Source organism: Corvus kubaryi, unplaced genomic scaffold (assembly GCF_017639235.1).
Source record: "Corvus kubaryi isolate FWS band 111438036 unplaced genomic scaffold, C.kubaryi_AGA036_p1.0 134, whole genome shotgun sequence".
Lineage (NCBI taxonomy): Eukaryota > Metazoa > Chordata > Aves > Passeriformes > Corvidae > Corvus > Corvus kubaryi.
In genome coordinates this window covers 9462236-9476862 of record NW_024580668.1, presented here as the reverse complement: position 1 = coordinate 9476862, position 14627 = coordinate 9462236, and the positions used below count along the sequence as shown (strand labels likewise).

Genomic DNA, 14627 nt, shown 5'->3' with positions numbered 1-14627 from the left:
AAAGATGGCTTAAATAGAAACTTAAGCTGGAGGCAGAGATAAATCTGAGTCTCCCAAAACCTTGTTCTGAAATATGGAGTAAAGCCCCTGAAAATTTGGCACCATGAGCCATGATTATCCTGGCAGCTCCTCCTTGAATTCCCTGGAATTGCTGCTTCAAGAAGAATAACACAGAGAGAGCTGGGGCGAGGGGGCAGGGACTGGGGTTTCCTCAGAGCAGAACATGCAAACAGCTCAGCTGCTTATCATTGAAACTGGAACAGCAACAAGGACAACCAAGGCATGCTTTTTTCCCTAACTTCTTTCAGATATTAAAATCCCAGCATCCAACAGCCAAGATACACTGAGGTCCTTCTGTCTCAGTTATTCGCACTGTCTGCCAGAACCACAGCCATCATTACCATCCCACTGCTGTCCTTACAGCTTCCTAAGGCTTGACTGAGCAGCTCAAAACCTGCAAACAGTTCCAGAATGGAGAATATCTTCCCTAAATTCAACACACAGAGTAAGCATCCTCCTATACCTAGAGGTTTAACACTGCAATGTCTGAACCAGCTGTACAGTGGGCTCATGAAAAGGGAGAAAGAAACACCAGCCTCCCAGCAGCACCCCTGTGTGAGATCCACTGAGGGTCTGAACATTTCAAAATCAAATCCACTGCAAAGGCTCAAAAATAGAGATTATTCTGTTTTACCTGACAACCCCACCTCAGATTTATATATTTTTTAACAGCTGTCAGCTCCCTTTTGGGATTTTAACAGATCTTCTTGCTCTTTTTTGGGATTTTTTTTTATGTGGCTGAAAAGGGAACTAGGCTGTGCCAGAATAAAGCCTCCTTGAAGAGCAAAGCCTGGTTCAACCTGAGACTCACACAAGCAGACACAGCAGTCCCAAGCCCACCTCTCTGTCCCAACAGAGGCTGGGCTGAGGAAGAACAAAATGATACAGAAGAAGACAAAAAAAATTCCCCTGCCCACCAGTCTCCAAAGGGGATGCTTTGAAGAATGATTAACCTTTTCTTGCTGTTCCCAGAACTAGGAAATAGCTGAGCTGTGATGGCACTTTGCAAGACCCCAGCTTTGGCAGAGATGGGCACCTTCCTGAGGTGTCCACATGGACCTGAAGGAAACTTCTCAGACATGTGGGACCTTCTGACACTGCCCAGCAGAGACTGTCCGGCCCTGCAGCCTCTGCTGCTTGTGGAACACTGATTTTAAAAATTACCATTCCCAAGGAACAATTAAAGGACTGACAAGTTACCATTCAGGATCTCTAAAGTGGCTGTTTCTATTTCTCCAGTATTTACAGAGCTGGGAACTCAACTTTGCTGAAATTTCTTTAAAGAGAAATAGCTGTACTAAAGGCAACATCATTCACTCCCCTCTCTGTCTCTTCCACTCAAGTGAACCAGCATCCTGGAAAAGCTGCACCATTGAGACAGGCAAGTCGTACAGTTTAATGTCCATAACATTCAACTTCAGAACCAAAGAGCATAAAATATTTCTAGGCAACATCTGCTTTTGTAGGGAGGCATGCAAACTTACATTATGTTTAGTCACTTCAATCTTTCTAAGTGCCTGAAAATTTAAGCCACAGAACATCATTTCTCTTCTCTTGCTTATTTTAGACCAAAACCAACCCTCTCCAGTCTCACCACTCCAGGCCAGCATTGTACGAAGGGAGCACAGGACAGCAGTGAGACAATTCCCGCTGCAGGGGAATAAACTGCATCTTCCTCATGCAACAGTGACCATCAAGAAATACCAGAAAGAGATTTCCAAGCCATTTTAACCTCCAACAACTGATGCTCCACAAGCTCTTCAGACCATCAAATCCTGTTGTTACTTTCAGGGAAAGTACTGCCCTGATTTTGCCCAGTATTTAATCTGAACTTTTTTCTCTACAATTTTAGGACCATGACCTCTTGCTCTTCCCACTGTGTACACAGAGAGCAACCATCACATTCCCTTTTAGGCACCTGAAGATATATTTCCTGCCTTGCTCTTCTCCCATCTAGAGCCAAACAGCTCAGGTTTATTCAGCCCAGGGATTTCTAGACTTCCAGTCAATCTCCTTACACCTCTCTGGATCTCCTCCAGCCAAACTCTTTTCCCCTCTCCTCCCAGAGCCAGAAGAGGACACTTTCCCCCGTCCTTCTGCACTATACTATTCCCGATGCTGATGTTTATTTTCAGCTGAGTTTTATGCCCAACCTCCAAGAATTTACAAGCAGACCATGGTCCAATCCAGGTCTACTGGGAATAATTTTTTCCATTGCAAAGAGAAGGAATTATGGAATATTCCCATGACGCTAAAAATTCCTATTGCAGAGTTCTAAAAATTTCAAATCCTATTCAGGTTGGATTTGAAAACAACCGAACAGGTATATACAACATGGAGCATTAAAAGTTACCAAATGATAGTCAGCTTCTCATCCAAGAAAAGGAAACAACGGACTCCCACTCCTATCATTTTCATCTCACTACCCAAAGGATGCTCTGAGGACCACAGAGGACACAAAGAGCTAAATGCAACTACCTATTATTTGAGAGCAGAAATCATGACTTCGTTCAATGTTTCATTCATGGCCTGATGGGGCTCTGATCATCCGTGTGATTATCCAGTGCAAGGAAACAGACGAGCACTGGTTTCCCTTTCATCCAAAAATCCCAGGCCTACAGCAGGACATGGGAAGCTGCGGCTCCGTTCCTGCACTGCCTGGAGGTTTTGGCATCTTTAGCTTCAGCTCCTGCTGTGAGCTGGGATATTTTGGGATGGGGAACTCTGTCAGTCCCCATGGATCTGCTTTCCATGCTGAATACCATATTTAAACTGTCAATACATTCAATAACATGGCTGAACAGTTCCTCTGCCCCTACCTCCAGCCTCTCCCAGCTGCCGTTACTGGTGCCATTCACACACAGTTTTGTGGGAGCAAAGAGACAACAAAAGCAAAAATAAGTTTTTTCCAGCAAAAAGTTCCCTTTGACAGGCAGCCCTGCCATTAACTCAGGGATTAAAAAAGCCTGGGAGCCAGCAGTGACAATGCTATTATAATACAAATTATTAATACAAGCGACCTCATTGCTCTCAGCTTCCACATGCAGCCTGCCAAAAGCCAAAGGTTCCTTTTTTTTTTTTTTGGCGCACAGGCCTTGAAAACTCCACAGTTAGCAAAGAAAAAACCACACTGACAGTCTTTACACTGTCCATAATATCTTTTTAAGGTGACTTGTCATTTAAACTGTCAGCTTGAAATCTAATAATTTTTAAAAATGAATATAATATTATGTATTACACTCACAGGCTGCAACCACTGCCAAATTCCTCTGACAGTTTTTACAGGATTATAATCACATTCCTCTTTTAATGTTTTATTCTCTTGCCCCTGTGCCAGAGAGATGAAAAGGAGAATAAATGGCTACTTAAGAACAATATATGATGATCCAAACCAAAAATGGAGCACAGTGCCATGTTCCCCCTCCTTGGAGTGGGGATGCTCAGCAGCCAGAACACTTTCAGACACTAGTGTGATTTTAAAGCAAGTTTTCCCACGAAAAATCCTTTTATTCCAGGAAAAGCACTGATAATTGTGAGGCAAACATGTGGGAGGACAAGCTTTATGTTTCTGCCACTGAGAAATACCAGGCTCTTGCAGAGACTGGACACAGCTCAGTGCAGCAGTGGCCACAAAGGGACCATCAGTGAGATCCCGAGCAGAGACAAGAGCTGAACACACCAGAGCCCTGTCCCAGAGGCTGCACATCCTCCAGTGCTGCTCCATCTACTGCTCAGAAACTCTCCTGCCTTTTCTTCTCCTTAAATTCTCCTGTTAAGATGGACCAGATGAGCAGCCCCATCTTCTGAGTTTGCACTCCACACCACGAACGAGGCCAGTCTGAGCAAAGTGCCAGCTGGGTCCCAATCCCAGCTCCTGCAGGGACCTGGCTGGGCCTCAGCCTGGGGAGTTACACAAGACAAGGATTCTGGCATTTCTTAGCTGAACCTAAATGTCTTTTTTTTTTTTTTTTTTTCTTCCCTAAAAAATGCCTGGGGCATAACAGTGCTTGTTTGTACAAAGAGGACAGACAAAATTGTCTAGAAATGGAAGCAAACCTGATTCACCCAAATTAATGAGCAAATTTTACAACATGAACACATGAAAATGGTTGGGCTTGGTTTTGGTTATTTTTGCCTGCAAGGTCTTTTTTTTTCTTTTCTTTTCAGGACAGTATTCCCTTACAAAAGCATTCTTCTGAAAGCACTTCTCCCGTGAAGCTCCCCTCCAACAGCTACTGTTACAAATCTGTGATAAAAGATGTATTCAGCAGGGTTTGGCACACAGATAGCACCCAAATGGGCACTGCCAAAGCCTTGCAATTTTATCACAAGCTCCAAAATACTTGGAGAGAGAAAAGATGGCCTTGGCAGGGAACATCAGCATAAGAGAAGCCTCATCTCCTGGGGTCATGAGGACCTCAGATTTGATCAGGATGGGGAAAAAAAAGACAAGTGTCTAGACACAATTCTGGAGAAAAATTCTCAAGCAGGAGGGCAAAGTCATCCAGATTTTCATGGACTGATGGCCAAGCAGAAGGAACCTTTGATGAATTATTACTTGATTTGATCCATCCTTAGGATTTTGCAGTGCCCCACTGGTGACTACCTTTTGGGGGGAACTTACCAGACCACTCCAAGAGTTTCTGGACCAACAGAAAGCTGTTCAAAGTTATCCCTTAGCATCAGATTAGCCACCTCACAAACCTCCAACTTAAGCTTGCAAGAGAAATATAAATTGAAATAAAACCCCACACTGACTCAGCAAGCTGCATCAAAGTCTGGGGGGGACACAGAGCTCCTGATGGAGGATGAGCCTCGGTGGCACAGAGTGTGGCTGAGCCCAAATATGAGTGTGTAACACCTATGAGGCACCTCTGCAGGACACACACACACCCAACACAAGCACAGCTCTGCTGTCCTGCTGCTCCTCCCTTCGTGCCAGAAACAACCCACAGCCAAACTGGACCCAGCATCCACGACATGGGGGAAAAGAAACATCTCAGCAATTAATAGACTTCAGCTGGAATCTCCCAGGAGACAGTATTAAAATGAAGGAGGGAAGAAACAAATAAACAGAGGAGAAAAGAATCAACCTAGCAGTGTCTGCCATGCCAACTTCTAAAGCCAGAAGTCAAGTCCAGGACCCCATGGCACTGCTCCCAGTCTGGGATACTGGGAAACAATCAGGCTAATGCATCTCCCTACCACTCTCTGCCCAAGAATTCCCATTTTCCAGCTTTTCTCCATAACCACAGAGCCCTGGAGGTTTTGTTTCCCTTTAAGAAGCTGAGATTTTCACTGAAGTCCCTGGTTCTGAGTGCTGGGCTTTAATCCAAGAGCCCCAAGAGCCAGACGTCAGGAGGTAGCGATGGGCTGCAGGCGCTGGCCACCAGCCGAACCCTTTTCCAACCAGCTCAGCTGGGATCTGGATTTGGGAATCCACCCTGCTGCATTCAGGAAGTATTTCCCAAAACGCAGAGTTTAACCCCAAAATTGTATTGTGAAGCAGCAAGCACAACTCTCTAACACACCATAAACACATCATTCTGTACCACACTCACCAAGTCCAGCTCTAAATCTGGTTCACCCATAAGTCACATGAAATATAAATATTCTCCCTGATTTCAGTGTCATATTCCCAAGCTGATTCAGGGAACCTACAAAGTCACTAAGCTATAATTAGAGGTTTATTACAAAAGGTGTTTGGGATGCCTGTCAGCACTGAAGGACACTCTGGATTTAAGGTACTCTTAACATATACAGTGGCAGTGGGCCATTCTTTGGGCTTTCATTAAACAAAAAAAGCCAACTTGTTTATTCACCTCAGATGACTTTTCTCAGTCTCTGCTTTGGTTTTTTTTCAGTCTCTAACTTGATTAATGGCATTTTAAAAAGGCAAAAAGAAAAAGCCATCAGTGAGGTGGTTTAAAACATACATTTTTATCCATCGCTCGTAACATGATTGCCAGTTAAATCTTGCTTTTCACCAAAAAAAGCCACTAACTGGGTGCAGAACGTGCATATTCACTCACTGGTTATTGTAGGGTTGTTGACATTAGCTTTTATTTTTAAGAAAAACCATCAAGCGTGGAGAGGAAATGAAACAATGTGGTACTTCTTTGAGACTGTCTCTAACATTAGGAAAACATGCAAAGAAAATCCCAGAGTGATCCACTTGCAGACCTTCCCACAGTGCACCAGGCTCGAATTGATAAAATAACAAATTTTGTGTCAAAGCATTTGGGCTGGCCTGGCTTTTTCAAATTGTTTTTTAAATAATATATGACAATATTGTCATATGCCACCGTATCCTGAGGCTTTGGGAGGGAGAGGACCCGAGTGCCACACACCAGAGATGCTCTCTGGGGCCCGGTCTCCCTGCTGGCTGTCACACCACAGGTGCCTCTGGGCAGGTGTCATTCCCCACACTGAAAACAGGGAGCACATGGGATCAGCAGCTTCATGTCAGAGTGAGCATTTTGCATTAATTAAAAGGTGGCTCCAGCACACACTCCAGGATTTCTCACACTGCAGCACAGCGTGGACCCACCTCTTGTATGCCCAGGGTTTCAGCAGACCATCCCTGCACTTCTAAGTGAAAAATTTTCAGCATACAAGCACCAAGCTCTATCACAACTTCGCAAATGTTCCTAAAATTGAGTGTAAACTGGAATGAAAAAGCATCTCTGAAGTGATGCTCTGGTTCAACAGCTGGTAGCAGCATCACCTCTGCTTTGCTGTTGGAAAATAAGCCCTGAGGGTGAGGTGGTCATGGCCATGAGGGGAAAAATATCATTAGGAGATAAAATCATCCCTGCTAATCCTGACTGTGAATTCAGGTGCGTAATTAGACCAGCTGCCAGGTACAGCTCTGCAGAGGTGACCTTTCCTGGTGCTGTCTGGATGTGACACCATGGAGGTACCAAGGCTGAGAGTGGATTTCTCCCTTCTCCAAATACCACCCACCTTTGGGGCAGAACCAGCTTAAAAAAAGAGCAGGAGAGGAAGGCAGAGCAGGGCAGGGCTGCAGATCCCTGTGCCAAGAGGGTGTGCAGCTCCTGGATGGTCTGAAATCACCCCTTCCCAAACACCAATTTTCATCTCTCCCTTCAAAGCACAACAACAAAATATTTGGGAGCTGGATGGATGCACAGTAAACATATTTCACTACTAATGGTCTCCAGTGGACTTGTTTTTGCATCTTGCAGCAAAGCACGACTGCGAGGGAATGCTTTCCTCTTTCAGTAGACTATTTACTGTCAGACACCTACATAAAATTATGGCTATTTAACTTACAATTCTATTTCTCTTCCCAAAAAAAGCAGGTGAAATTGAGCTTCTCAGTTGCAGAATTAGCAATACTTTGTTGCTAATTCAGTTCCAAGAACCTCCCTCAGTTCTTTTTTCTAATCACATGCAGAACAGCTACACTGCACATACCATTTTTCGCTACATTGAGCTTGACAAAAATTTAAGACTTCCTCCCCGCCCCATCTTCTTTTTAATGGGAGATGTGATTATTGAAATTAATTCGGAAAACAGTCAGCATTCACCAATCAGCTCAGCAGTTTGGGTTTTCTTCATCTGCTGGTTACATGCTAATTATTGTACTGGTGAGATTATTTCCCATTCACATTTGGAATTTACAACACAGTAGGGAATTTATTAAATTAGAAGAAAAATACAAAAAAATAGAGAAAGAAATCAATGACATTTTACATTCAACATGTTGGGGGTTTTTTTCCATTTTCTTCCCGGCCTCATGACTACAATACCCTGAAAAACTCAGCCCCAGCAGAGCAGATGCCCAGGGCAGTGTTTCCCAGCATTAAGGAGTGGAGCAGAAATGAAATCCACAGAGCAGATATTTTGGGAAGGCAATGCAACCCTCCCATGTTCATCAACACCTCTGCTGTTCTCCCCCATATCCACTGCCTCACACCAACCATACCCTTTTCCACTTGGCTGACATTTGCAATTAAGGAGGGAAACCTCCCCACGTGTGGGAAATGAGCCCCCATTTCCAAGGCCAAGTCTCCAGCGATGCCAAAACACCTGTGCAGAGGCAAGAACGGTGTTCCCTGCCCCATGAGCAGCTCTGGCAGACTGGGGTGGCTTCATCTTCACACCAGAAGAGCGCAAGGGACAGAGCAACACCAGCCCACAACACCCAGCAGCAAGGACCACTTTATTCTGCCATCAGGTCTTCCTTATGGAAACCCTTTCTTCAGAGATACTCAGCAGAGAGACGCCTTATTTCACTACTGAATCTCAAATACTATTTACCACCTCATTTCACCTGGACAGGCACAACAATACTGTCAACAGCAGTGCTTTGAGCACACAAGGGATGTAGTGTTTGCCTTGCAGCACTGTTTATTTGTGGTTACCCCTCAAAGCAAGGACTGGTTCTCACCCCCACCCTCTCCGTTCCAACCATCCCCTTGAAAACCACAATCAAAAAAAAGAAACCCCAAAAAAACCCAATCAAAACCTATCCTAGGTGCCAGAGAAGATCAAAGTAGGAGCACAAAGCCTTTAAAATTCCTTTAAACACCCCAATCTCCTGCTTGCCACAAACTGCGGGGCACCCACAAGCTGCTCTGAGACCTACCCTGAAGGAAACAAGAAAAGCAATGTCCTGCAACACCAAAGGGAAACACACAGGTGACACCACAGCAGAAAATAAGATTGAAAACCCACATCTAAAAAACTGACAAAGCAAGAGAAGGATGTCAGGAAAATTAGGATAGCATAAAGTAGCAAAAAGAGCTTGGAAAAGGGTTAGGAGCAGGTGGACACACAGTGACTGCTCACAGGAGAGGGGTACTGCAAAATTAACCCCCAGCACACCAACTCCAGACACCTCCTCCAAAGCACCTTCATTTCTAGTGCTCTAACAAGCACTACTGCGTTCCCAGGGCCAAACTTCCAACCTCCAGAAATTATGCTGGCACATGGGAGAACAAGCACAGCTCAGCACGGGCTGGGAGAGCAGGACAACACCACATCACTGAGACAGACACAACAACAGAGGGAAAACAACTAAAAACAAAGGACCTGCAAACCTGCAGCAGTTGCTACATCATCCTCAGTCTCTGTCTTTCCTGCCTGTAAAGCAACATGGAGATGCCAGACACTGGAGCAGGGAGTGCTGGCTGCCATTTAAAACATCTGCTACACTTCCCAGGGCTTGCAGGGCTGGGGGAGCAAAGCCCAACAGGTGGATTATGATCTAAATGAAATATTCACATCATTTGCTTGCTCACAGCCTGTCTCCCCTGTGCCAGCACAGCTGAGGGGTTCTGCGCTTGGATTTTTGGGTTTCAATCAGCTCTGCCTCTATGAAACAGAGACACTCCCCTTCTCTTAAATATTTTGTGATGTGGAAATGATTCATAGCAAAGAAAGAACAGGATACATTTCAGAAGGGGAGCCTGTTTTTACGTCCTGTTTAACAAATCAAAGCCCAACACACACGAGGCTTGCACAGCCTCCGGCACAGGTGTCAGGGTGATCTGTCTCTAAGGGCCACCCCACACCCAGGAACCTATGTAAGAGCCAATTAACCTTCAATGCAAAGTGTAAACACCTGTCTTACCAGGGCTATGAAAAATGACATCACATTCAACCCTTTGAGGCCTCCAAAGCCATCTGCTCAAGGTGCTGGTCTGCCAGGCTGACCAGAGCCTGGAGGCTGCAGGCTGTAAGAGAAAGCCCAGTGCTTTCTATCACTGGAAGCTGGAATGATCCTTGTGCTACTCATGCCCCAAGGCAGGACCTGGAGCCACCAGGAAGGTCTCCAGCCACTGCAGCCTGCCCTGAGTACAAGCACGAGGAGCTAGGAATACATCTGGATCCTTCACACAGAGACCCAAGACTTCAGTTCGTTAAATATGCTACACATCAAAAAGCATCCAAGACAACCCCATCTCAAACATCCTCTTACACAAAGTGTACTCCAAGTACTCCAGTGCACTCCAGCACAGGCCCTTGCTACTCCTAACTGAGGACATCTGGAGATGAAGAGCTGCAAGATCAAGTATCCAAGACTTCAAGCCTAATTTTGGTCCTCTTAATTAAACTCTCTGTTTTTACCATTTTAAGAACAGACAAGAAGTTTCAATCCCTCTTTAAAGACAGACACCAACTGATCCCTGATTATTTGGGGAAGACAGGAGCTCCACCAGACAGCAGGGCACAAGCTTTTGGCAGTAATTGCACTTTCCATCTGTGGGATAACCCAGGCATTGCTTTCCAAAGGGACACCAGCAACACCACAGCTGAGGCTTTAGGTCAGGAAAGCAAGACACTAGTGTGGTCATTTTGTTGAGCTTTGCTGTATCCTGGGAGTTTTGTTTTTAAATTCATTGCGGCAGCTGACCCACCACTGGCCTGAAACTCTTCTGGAGAACAAAAAATATCCCCACAGCTGAAAAGAACCTGGATGTAAAAAAAAAAAAAGTGTCACAGCTTCCTATTTACAGCACTGCAATAGTAGAGCACAAGCCCACAGAAGATGCACAGACTTCCAGATGGAGAGAGGGACAGGACTGATTACATAAAATTACTAATGTGTGTCCCCACACCACCTGAATGTGCTTAAGAAGAAACAAAGCAGTGAAAAATAAAGTGAGTACCCATTCAAGTATTTGTACAACACTGGCATGACACCTTAGGGAAATAAATATTTGCTTGACCTATTTCCAAAAGAGAAGTTTTTTATAAGTTCCATGATAACCTCTTTATTTACTGAGGCATGAGAGCAGAGCATTTGCAGGCATCCCGCACACCAAGCCATGATCCAAGAGCAACTAACTCCCTTCTTATCCTTCCCACAGGAGCAAACTGATGCCTTTACACCAGCGGGACAAAATCAGCCTGAAAACAACATCAAGGCACTTACTCAGGAGAAGAAGAGTTAAACAACACCAACACAAATAGCAAAGAGCGACCTTGCCCCCCTTTCTACTGAGCCATCTGCCTCTGGCTCAGTGAATTTTTGAGTGCTCGCAATTTAAACCTGTGCCACGCAGGCTTTTTATTAAGGAGCCAGAGCTCATTCCCCACCCTATTCCTGACATGGCTCTCAAGCATCTCCATATTAAAAGAAAAAAAAAAACCAAAACAAACCCAAAAGCTGTTCCCCTTCCCCCAGGCCCAAGCAGCCCAACAGCAAGGCAGGCAGGGAAGCTCCATCACCCAGACTGAATTTTCTGAGCATTACTGGGCAGGAGTGTTTGGGTGGAGCTATAATGGAAACTTTTGCAACCTCAACACCATATTATTTTGTTTCATTTTTTTCCCCAAGCAAGTGCTAAAACACATGAGGGGCCTGGCTGGAACAGCAAGGGCAGTACTCGCCTGCAGTAGGAGGAACCATACAGATGCCATGACTGCACCTGGACACACAGTTTAGAAGGCTCATTCTCCAATTTTTCTATTTCTAATTTTAAAAAAAGCAGGAATAAGGAGTGAAGAGCACGCAGATAAAAGGGAGTTCAGTTAAATGTCCCCTTATTGTGCCTGTAGAACAAGGAGAGGGCACCCTCACACACTGTGCCTCTGAATGGTGAAAGAGAAACCACAAAGCCTTTGAAGCTCATGAGACTGTCCTCCACGTGGAGATGAGCCACGGCTGTGACTGCTCTGGTGACAACCCAACCGCCTCGGCTCTGCTCTTGTGCCATGTGTCATCACCAGCTCCTCGAGCTCCACCACAGTCCTCGCCAACCAGGCCTTCCCAGTCACTTCACCAAGCTCAGTCCATTTGCATTTTAAGCATTGTTATTTAGAACATTTGTCAAGAGGAAAAAAAAAAAAAAAAGAGAGAAAAAGCAAACAAACAAAGGAGGGGAGAAGTACAAGACTTTTTCCTTTATAATTAGAAACATCACCCCACTCCTACTTAACAAAGCAGAAGAGCCATCACAGCTGCTAGAGGGAGAGAGGCTGCTGACCTTCACTACAAAGACCGTGAGGCACCAGTAAGCAGGATCTTCTCCAAATTAGCCTCCATAGCAGGACTAGACTCATTCCACCTGGAACAGGTACCTAAGTTACAAACATAATCCTCCTGGTCTCCTCTGTAGTTAATGCAAAGGAAGAGGCAACTCAGCGTGATTCTGTGTCTGCATGGGGCAAATCACCCTTAGGGTGAGCAGGGTGGGGGGAACCTGGACCTGGCTCTGGGTTCCTGCTCTCCCAACAAAATCCCTCTATTCCAGGGTGACACCAGTCCCCTGCAAGAATGATGAGGGTGGCAATAATTTACATTAGCCGTGAGTAAACCAAGGACCTCTCCGTGGGGTGAACCTCCCTCATGCTTTTTTACATGCAAATCAGTTGGAAAAGACAGAAAGGAATAATAATACCAGCGATGGGAAGCCAGGGACCTATTGCATCAAAGTGGGCAGCAACGAGCCAGCCCATGGGGGTTAACTTGCACAAGCTGGGGGGGCTGAGCAGGATGGGGGGGGGAGATGTCTGCTCCCACCTTCTGCTTTTTGTATGCACAGATTTCTAGAGACTCCCAGTTGTTTGTCTCCATTCCCAACAGTTTTCAGGGGGAACTGATGCCCTGCCTGCAGTCAGCTCAGTCTCTGGAGGGGATGAATCTGAGCAGGTCTTGCAGGGCTCATCCCTGCCCAGATACACTCCCACATTCAGGAATAGCAAGAGATGCACCTGTGTGACAGCCTTGCACGGAGCAGCAAGATCCTGGTGGCCAGAAACCTGGAGGAAGTCCCGTGGGACCAAGACACAGCTGTGCCCTGCAGACAATGCTGCCCCCAGAGCTGTCCCATCACACAGACAGGGAAAGGCTGGATAAGGGATGGACACAGGCCCATGTCCCAGGGCGGGACTGCAAACCAAGGTGCAGATAATTCAAGGAGCTACAAGATGAGCTGTTTTTACATAGTAACACCATAGTAACCAAGGCGGAGGGAAAAGCTCACATACACAAGGGGACCGCATTTTTGGAGGGGAGGAACAGGAGATCTAAATAGAAGGAAAACCCTGCAGAGCAAGGAGACACACTTATATATAAAGGAGAACTGGAGCCACACTGCTGTTTAAATCTCTCCTCTGACAATCCAGATGGCTCTCACTACCAGCCTGGCTCACCTGCTCCAGGCTTCCCCGCTCCAGGCTGTCAGCACTGCCTGCATCCATCCCTGCGCCTCCCCGATGAAAGCCAGCAGTCCCCACGGGGCTGGTTTCACTTGGCGTTACAACAAGGAATTTATTGATAGGGATGTGCTCCCACGAGTGACTTCAGGGCTTCAAGTTACTACAGCTTTTCTACAGTAGCAAGAATTGCGGAGGCTGAGCCCTGTCAGAAAAACCTATGCTAAACCCCAACCCATCTACAATATAATTAACACCAGCTACAGATTAGGCTGTATCTGAAGCAAATCGGATCCAACAGCCTCCTCTTTCCCACCCCCAAAGGTGGGTCAGGACTCCAGAACTGTGTGGGCATCCGTGCGCTGCGAGTTACTGGGATGCACTAAGAGGAAACAATAAACAGACTGGAACAGTCTGCTCCCTCTTCTCAGCTATGTTGTAAAATACATCAAGGTCACAGACCCAACCTAGTTAATAGAAGTTATCATTAAATTGCTGTTTTCTTTTACGGTAAATAAAATGCTTCTAAGCATCTGGGTGTTTTTCCCTTCCTCCTCATCTCTTAAAGAGAGATTAGTTTAGAATAAGCTGTTCCAGACAATGAAGTAAACTTCTGGCTTCCTATCCATGGAGAAGCGTTCCTCAGGACACTATGATCCTTGTTTGGGGACTGCAGCCAGAGTAGGTGGTCAGGAAGAAGAGCAGGGAAACCCTCCCTGTTCAACTGAAGCCACCCTATGGCAAAAGCCCATGGCTGGGCAGAGTTTGTGCCCTTTAGTGGGGCAGAAATGGGAAAAATGAGATCAAGAAAGGCTTGTATATGAGCTTTTCCAGGTATGTCACATGCCCTGACGAGGCACATCACCTACCTCTCCCCTAAAAGTTTCCCATCACGTAATCAGAATAGCAGGGAACTCCTTTGAAAAACCGTATTTTCTGAGATTTGAGGGCACAAAGCGTGCTCTGAGCAGCAGGATGGGGCCACTCTCACACAGGCCAGCTTGCCAAGCAACTGTGACACCCGAGCAGCACACCCCCACTCTCCACCTTGGACCCACATCCATCCAAAGGGACATCTCTGCTCTCCAAATCCACCTCTCGCAGCAGAGAGGCCTCGGTCTGCTGGCACCTGGCCACACGCCCGGCTGCCACCGCAGGAGCCCTGGATAGGAGCCGGCATAGCCCAGGCAGGACTTTACCCCGGCAGCCCGAGAGCGTGAGGTTAAACCACTGTCCCCAGCCAGGCAAGGAGAGCAGCGAACGGCAAAGCTGGGGTTTGGCCCCAGCTCCGCCACAGATTTCCTGTGCGGCCTCGGGCTCGTCACTTAGCGGCCGCTCAGTTTTCCTACCTGGGAGAACCGGGAGATGCCGTCTGCTCACATCCCGGTTTGTCCCAAGCACCGCCGCTTTAAACCTGGCACCGCCACAACACCGAG

General features: G+C 46.3%; 1 protein-coding gene across 1 annotated transcript in view; it reads right to left on the bottom strand.

Annotated features, from left to right (window-relative positions):
• The window catches only part of ZHX3 (zinc fingers and homeoboxes 3), a 46383-nt gene extending 31756 nt beyond the window's left edge, over window positions 1–14627 (bottom strand). The window contains exon 1 of the mRNA XM_042049652.1: window positions 14541–14627. The gene's annotated coding sequence lies outside the window, so the exon portion shown is untranslated. The remainder of the gene's footprint in view (window positions 1–14540) is intronic.